The sequence below is a fragment of the Hypomesus transpacificus genome, chromosome 9 (genome assembly GCF_021917145.1).
Source record: "Hypomesus transpacificus isolate Combined female chromosome 9, fHypTra1, whole genome shotgun sequence".
Lineage (NCBI taxonomy): Eukaryota > Metazoa > Chordata > Actinopteri > Osmeriformes > Osmeridae > Hypomesus > Hypomesus transpacificus.
Window position 1 is genome coordinate 7,298,532 of NC_061068.1, and position 7,872 is coordinate 7,306,403.

The window sequence follows — 7,872 nt, forward strand, 5'->3', positions numbered from 1 at the left end:
GGCTCATTACTTTACATGTTTACATGTTTTTTACCTGAAAGTTCTGGACTGGTGTACACAAGGTCAATTTGTATTGCTTATTTGCGCTCTATTATGGTATTCTATAGCTCATCAACCATACATATAATACTATTTTAACAATATGTCCATCTTGCATATACAACAGTATGGATGCCTACAGCTTTTTAATAGCATTTAAATATTTATACAGACATTTATTCTACTTTATTTATTTTGATAAATAAAGTAGTATTCAAAACATACTTGCTATTGGGTTTATTCTATTGTGTGTGTTACCTCTGTTTAGATTTGCTCTGTACTTGCAGGTGGACATACTGGAACTCTTGAATGTCCTTTGGGATTGATAAAGTGAATTAAATTGAACTGAATTTGAACTACGTATGTCAAGACAGCAGCTGTTGCACCTCAGGTGCTGTTCTTCAGCCCTTGCTGTGCCCCCACAATCAATATTTAAACACACCACATGAGATTGTGCCACATAAACAGACTACTGCACACAGCACAGTAATTAGGGAGCAGTAATCTTATTTTTTGCATATGGTTCTTGAATGTTACCTGGTGCTCAATGTATTTTCAGATCAGTTTCCAGATCAAGTTAAAATCAAACAGTTCAACACTCAACATGGATGACAACAGTATCACATCAACATTTCTTTTACATTTTGAATTGACTGGATTCTAATAGCGCATCACGTGAGGCAGGTGAAAGAGTTTCTCTAATGTAATATTCATATCAAGAATTATGGTGTGGGCCTTAAACTTCTGCATCATTAAAATGAAACGGAGCCATGACTTTGTGAAGGCTGGTACATTTCCATGTGATGCATTTTTCATTCTTATACTTTGGGGATTAAAGAAAAGTGCTCTATTAGTGAAATAAAAAGCCTTTATGAATATCCTCATCTTGAAGCAAAGGTTCAGGTGCATGAGAGATCTCCTCTCAAGAGCTTTGTTTTTACCGCCCTTCACCAGTACATCAAGAATGGTCCTGGAAATGTAACTTCCTTGAGAAACCCTTACCACCCTCTCTAGAAGGAATGCCCCTGTTGGTGTTGCACTGCACAGTAAGTGACTAACAACTAGTGACATGGAACAGACACGGCTGAAGGGTTGATATCCTCGAGCTTGAGCCTGGTTACCACTCACCTTGATTATCTGAAGCCCTCAGGAGACCACAGCCAGACTTTGATGCGGTTGTGGTTTTGGAGAAATGTCGAAGCCTCAGTGTTATATAAGCTGTCAGTGGCTTCCATTTCAGGAAAGCAGCAGAGGAGAGGTATCAGTGCAATCAGGGAAGCACAAATTGTCAGGAAGGTTGTTGGTTGCTCAATAGTAAGGAAGCTGTGCAACAGAAGAGGAGCCAGTGATGACAACAAAGACGCTGGCAAGGTCTATGACGTTTCCTGGTCTTCAAGATCAATGGAGAAAAATCTACCACAGTAATCAAAGGTGCTCTGTTGTTGCTCAACACTTTATTTACTAGAACGAGAAAACCTTGATGTAGGATTGTAACATAGGGGTTGGCAGCTTTAGAAGGATCCCTGTGCACATTTGGAAAAATTGTATTTGTCTATGATGAGAGTCCATTAAGTATATCCTTATTTATGAGCTGACAGTCCCTTGAGAAGACTTTGAATGGGAGGATAGACCATGCAAAGCAGAGTCCATGGTACAAGGAGCATGCCTGATATTATATATTTGCTGTTGTGTTTTGATTGAGTATTGAATAGGTGCCCCTTCCAGATGCCCATCTTGGATGCTCTGCCAGGGTGTGATTTGCAAAAAGGCAAAGCTCAGAATGAATGTTGTATTGCTATATCTATAAATATGGAAGATTTGACTACGCCATAAAAAGAGAGGGAGAATAAAAATGTTGTTGTGCATAGAAAGCTTGAGGACCTTGTTTCCTTGCAAGCTTAAGCAGGGAAAATGAAAGCCGTGGTGAAACATATAGATGTAAAGAAAATGTATTTAAATTGAGAATTCATATTCATTTATCATTTTATGTATTCATCAAATCATGTACAGTCCACTCAATCCTTGACTAATAAGCGATCATGTTACAAAGCACAATCAATGTTCAATGTGGTGATCCATTAGTGTGAGAACTCTGCCGCAGTTCTCAAAGAGAAGCTTCGACTGGGATGGTAATGTGTTTCACTGATGCTCCCTTCTCCACCTTCACTTAGAGGATCTCTGCTAAGGAGCTCACCATTCATTCTTTTCATGCTGTCTAGCTGCTGACTGACAGATTCGTCTCTAATCGTGTCTCACATCACTATGCCAGGCGGGAGTGAGTGCAGCCTGTATGCCACAGGTTCACTGACGAGACAGGATCACTGCATTATCATTATTTATCAATAGACTTCAGTTTATCAATAGCCCGTGTCTGTATGTCTGTGTGTGTGCTCCCCTGATAATGGTTAGTCATAAATAATTCTGTCAAACAGTGCAAGTGGGGAGCATCACCTTAATGACTTACGGTTTTTGCTTATGAAAATATGAAAGCCATTGAGGACTTATTGAATCAAAATGGTCTATCATCAAACACAGGTTGGATCTCATAGAGAACATGTTTGATTGCAGGCTTTAATGTCAATATCAACTAATTTGCTTCTTTGATGGATTACATTTGAGAGGATGCCAAATTGGTTATGTAAATATTGATATGACAGTATTATTTACTACATGTTCAAAATACAAAATGTTCAAAAGACGTGTACTCCAAATCAGTTTTCAAAGTAACGTTTAACATCTGCAACAGAGCAGAACCATTTCTCCAGTTTGACCTTTTGCTCCAGATGTCTCCCCTGTATCTTTCCCTTTAGTACTCCCTGTTATGCCCCCCTCCTTCCTTAGACAGTTTGGGGGCGTCCTGCTCTCCACATGTAAAGTCTTTTCTCAGGCCTTGTTGGTTGCTCCTCCCCTGTACTTTCAGTAAAGATCTTCTTGAATGGTTTCAACTCTTCATTCCCAGCTGTGCCGTTCAATTCAATGCACTTTGAGTGCAGAGGAAAAATTGCAAGACTAAGCTATGATTACATCAAACACGTACTGTAGCACTGCACAACAGGCCACCCAGAAAAATACATGTTGTTACCTTGATTATTGTACACGTGAGTACATGCTATTATTATAACAACATAAATGGTTTGACCCTCTCCTTATTGGCCTGTAGAAAATTCAATATATTAATATTCTTATTTGTGTACTTATGTGCTGTCCGTGCTGAAATTGTGAAGCTATTAATCAAAACCATAATCATACCTCAAATTTTGCATTCATTGGATGAAAAAAAAGATAATGCAGTGTCATTTGAGACAACAAAATAGCAAAATTTTACCCATTGCTGTGTCGTGTATACGACACATGCGACAAGCCTGCCATCTTCAAGAAGGGGCTTCAAATTCCATTTCAAAATGGAGAGGCAAAAAAAAAGAATCACTGTTCAAGAGGAGAATGGACCATTGAACAAGAAAAACAGCTAGGCTGCAGACAGAGCACAGTCATGCTGTGAAGGGATACACAGTCTGGGAAAGGAGATTGGTGGCTTTACAGGCAATGTTTGATTTACTTGTTCAGTGACAGCCACACCTGGACCTAGGTAAATTCAAATGTGGCTGAAATAAAATAACTAACCAGGTGATTAACCTAAAGGGGACAAGACAAGGATTCAAATATCAATTTAAAAGTGAGCCTACACCTGCCCGACTATTCATGATCAGCAAAACAAGAAGCCATCCTATATTGGGATGTATTATGTGTTGATGTTCAACCAATCAACCATTCAATTTGAAGGCCATTTTGAGGGACAGACATCTCTACCGGTACTCAAACAAGACCACTGGTCTTTCACATACTCAAAGTAAGTTTACCAAATATTTAAAACCTACTTACAATAGTCAACTGTTTTTGGGACCATTCAATAAAGTGTATGAGATAAACTTGATGATCTGTTAGAATCTAGAGCATCAGTACCATGATTCTGTATGTTATCAAAACAAGGGATGTAACTGAATGTACAAGAGTCATTGATCCTTGCTGTATTCAAGTATACGCTACCAGGCTCTGCTTCAGAGGCTTTTGTATGGGAATCATCAAGACCGATTTGGCTGTAGTTTGTTCAAGTGTGCCAGGTCCAGATAGAGAGTGTGGGAAATGAACCGTTCTGGTACACACAGCAGGAGGAATCAATCCTCAAGCATGATTTAATGTGCTGATTGCTTTCAGGGGCTGTCATTTTTCACAGTCGTCAAGCCCCTGCAAGTCAATATGGGTACGATGATGATGGGTGACCACCTATAGATATACAAGCCTTGTAATAGTAGTAGCATCAAACATATGGTCCCCTTTGCTAATCACTACAGATAACCAGAGGACATCTGTGATGGCTAAAAGCCATCGACAAATAACATTTGATTACGTTTCTCAGTAAGACATTTTATTTTATCATAGTCATGCATTCTTTTATCATGGGTATGTGAAATGCATTAATCTACAACTGGGCCATGTTTGCAGCTTTCCTGTATGTGGTGGGAATTCTTTGGCGGCAATGTAGGTGATCTACAGCCTTGATTTGCTACAAGAGTTCACATTCAAACCCCAGTTACCATGCACAGACTGAAACTATATAAGCTTGTGTGAGGGGAGACCAGAGGGGAGAATCTTAGTGTCAAATATTGGATACAACGGTTACAGTATAAAGGGTTATTGGTCTCCTTAACTAATGCCAGTGGACTCATATCCAACAGAATGTATTGTAAAATAATAACACATTGTTCAAGAGCAACATAACATTTTGTGTATCACAAAGCTTTTAAATATCTGTTAATGCAGCAGGTAAGGACTTCAGACACAGTCACAAATACAAACACATGAACATACAAATACTAATAGAAAACTCATATGTCTGTTTCTCATCCAAGTTTTACATAACAGGAAGTATCATGGAGTCAATGATGTGATGTGATTTTCAAAGGATACAAACGCTTAAACAAAACGTCAAAGGTGGCCATTTAAGTCACCATGTTCATCAGAGTTGGCAGTAGCATTTTCTGTGAGGTGGTTTTTTTGTGATAGTCCCTTTCACACACCACATCTTGGATTACTTTTGAGAAAGGATGCCATCTCATGGATGTTAATGGCAGTGGGGGCACACAAGTTGCCAATCATCTGCCTGAGAACCTGAAGCCATTTCATCAAAGAGTAGTCTCTAAGTACTTCTAGAGTAAGCACAGTCCTGTGGCTGGGAAACTGCCATTACATTGTCATTGAGAAATCAAAGTAATTTAAATTCCAGACAAATTTACAAGAAGAACCACCTAACCCCACAGAACAAAATAATGTTGAGAAAATATGGATGATCCTTTAGTGGGAATTATTTTAACTTGTCAGTGCCACATAAACGAGCGGTTTGATAATGTGAAGATTATCTTATGTGAATAACATGTTGATCCACTTTTTTGTTTGATCATGTTAGCTTTCTCTCCTGTCACGATGACAAACTGATATGTTTTTCTTATAGAAATGTTACTCAATATAGTATGAAAAGTAAGGTGGATTATCTTCTCTTTTTTGGCAGTGTGATAGACTTCAAATTGTTGTTCTATAACATGCAAATCTGTTGTCACTTTACCTAATCCCATGCATCCATGCAATGTTAGTGTTCATCCAGAAGATGTCAGTAGTGTCTTTTGGAAAAACGTGAAACAGTCTATGTACTTAGAATTCATCTCAGATGTGCTTGTTACATAAGTAACATGTATGTTGTTCATTATACCAGTATCTTGTCAGGATTTGTTAAATGAACCCTAACATTGATGTGGTGGCATTTTAGCATACTGCTGTGCACCTTACATGCATATGAAAAAGCCAATACTTAAAAATGTTGTATCACTTCAAAATTTAACAATTTCCAGAAGTAATGCCACTGAAAAGGTAGATGTTTGAAGTTACATTTACCTTTTAAGTTATAGTAAATGTTTCTCCCCATACAGGGATCAATCAGGGCTTTGGGAGGCTTGAAGGGATCGATAAGCAAGGCTTTGTGGTGCTTGGCATTTATCTACCATCCATCCAAGTCCAAAGGCAACTCTCAAGGACACAGAAACTGTCTGTCAATACTGTAAGCATGAATCAGCATTTTGGCTCCAGACATTGTCTATTGCTGTCATCTGGGTCCTATATCGTGACCACTAGTAAGGTGACACCAATTACTGTATTTGACAAGCCACAGAATGTCAAGATTGAATATTTACTGAGGCAATATAGCTGATCTCATAGATGGGCTAGTCTGCATTTGTATCATAGGTTATTTATAAACCAGTGACTCAAATTCTTCTGGATATCAATAAAACACACACGGCCAATCTTCAGCTACTATGGTACATGGCACAAGTTCCTGTCAGTGAACACGTCTGGGCCACTGGTAGAGGAGAATGTAAACCAGTAGGACCAGAGTATGTCTCTGTGGATGCTGAGAGGGTCTGCAGATGGCAGCTTCCGAACACCCCTAACTACACAACTGTGCATCATTCATATGGGACTGTCTTCTGCATGTGAGTGTCAACAAAGAAACAAAGTAATTGCTCCTAGAACTGAATACTCTTGATACACTCAGCTGAAGCTGAGTAGGCATATATCAGAAGGTATATTAGACATTGACAATGATAAATCAAAGCCTCCACTGCAAAATATCCCTTACGACTCTCACGTGATAACTTGTGATAGTTGTTAAATCAACACGTCTTGCCACATCTTCGTTGCTATCATCAGTTACCTAGTTTTGATATTTGATACTGGATATTTGTATTTATAGTTCTGACGGCATGCAGTGTACAATAATTTCATAGAGGGATGCATTTGTTTGTATTTGTGGTAGATAGTAGTTCTGGTGGCAGCACCCTGCATGGAGCTGATAAGATGCACACTGTCGCCTAGTCAGTAACTATGGAATACAGATTAGTCTTTACAGACAAGAGGAAGAGAGAGGGGGAGAAACAGAGAGTACTGAGTGGGTGTTTCTTTGTGTGCAGTAACGATCTGGGATGGTACTTTATGTACAAACTGTATACCTGTGGTGTCCCATTGTGCTGTGGGGACTGCACTGTGGCAAGGAGAAGGGTTGACCTTTAGCGAATGTCACAGTTTATGTGTTCTCTCCAGGAGACAGAGTGTCCGCCTCTGCTCTCATCTCCTCCATGTCATCAGCTGTCACTCACTGTCAGGGTCCCTGTCCCTGAAGGCCACCAAATTCATCTCATCTCCCTCACTCACCAAGCTGACGAATATCAACCATGTGGTGCAGAAGCAGGGAAGAGTTTATGGTGAATAAACATTTACTGAATGCATTATATGACAGTATGTTGACATTTCCATTTGTAGGGATATGGCATGATTACTAGATATGTGTTAGGCTACATTTCCATTCCTGACAGCATGCGTTCACAGATTATCATGGAGGGTAAAAGAGAACACAGGATGAGATGACAGCAGTTTGGGTCAACAAAGAGCTCCAGAGAAGCAACAAGTACCTGAGTGTAGCCAAACTGGAGAGAGACTACTGGGCTGAGAGAAAGGTAACAAGGAGGGGGGGGGGGGGGGTGCTTGCAGGAGCTGCTGACCGCCATAGACCGGCACAGAGAGGAGGAGAGAGGGAATGTGATCGCAGCATGGAGCTGAGAGGAGAGGGATCCTGAAATGACCCCTCTGTCCCCACCTCTCCTGTCAAAGAGAAAACTGTTGGGAAGCCAGTACCCACAACAACCCTTCCATCCACCATGTTCTCTTCAAACTGGTTTACTGGAATGAACCAGTTCTGGTCATCAATGACAGGATTTGGGAGCTCATCAA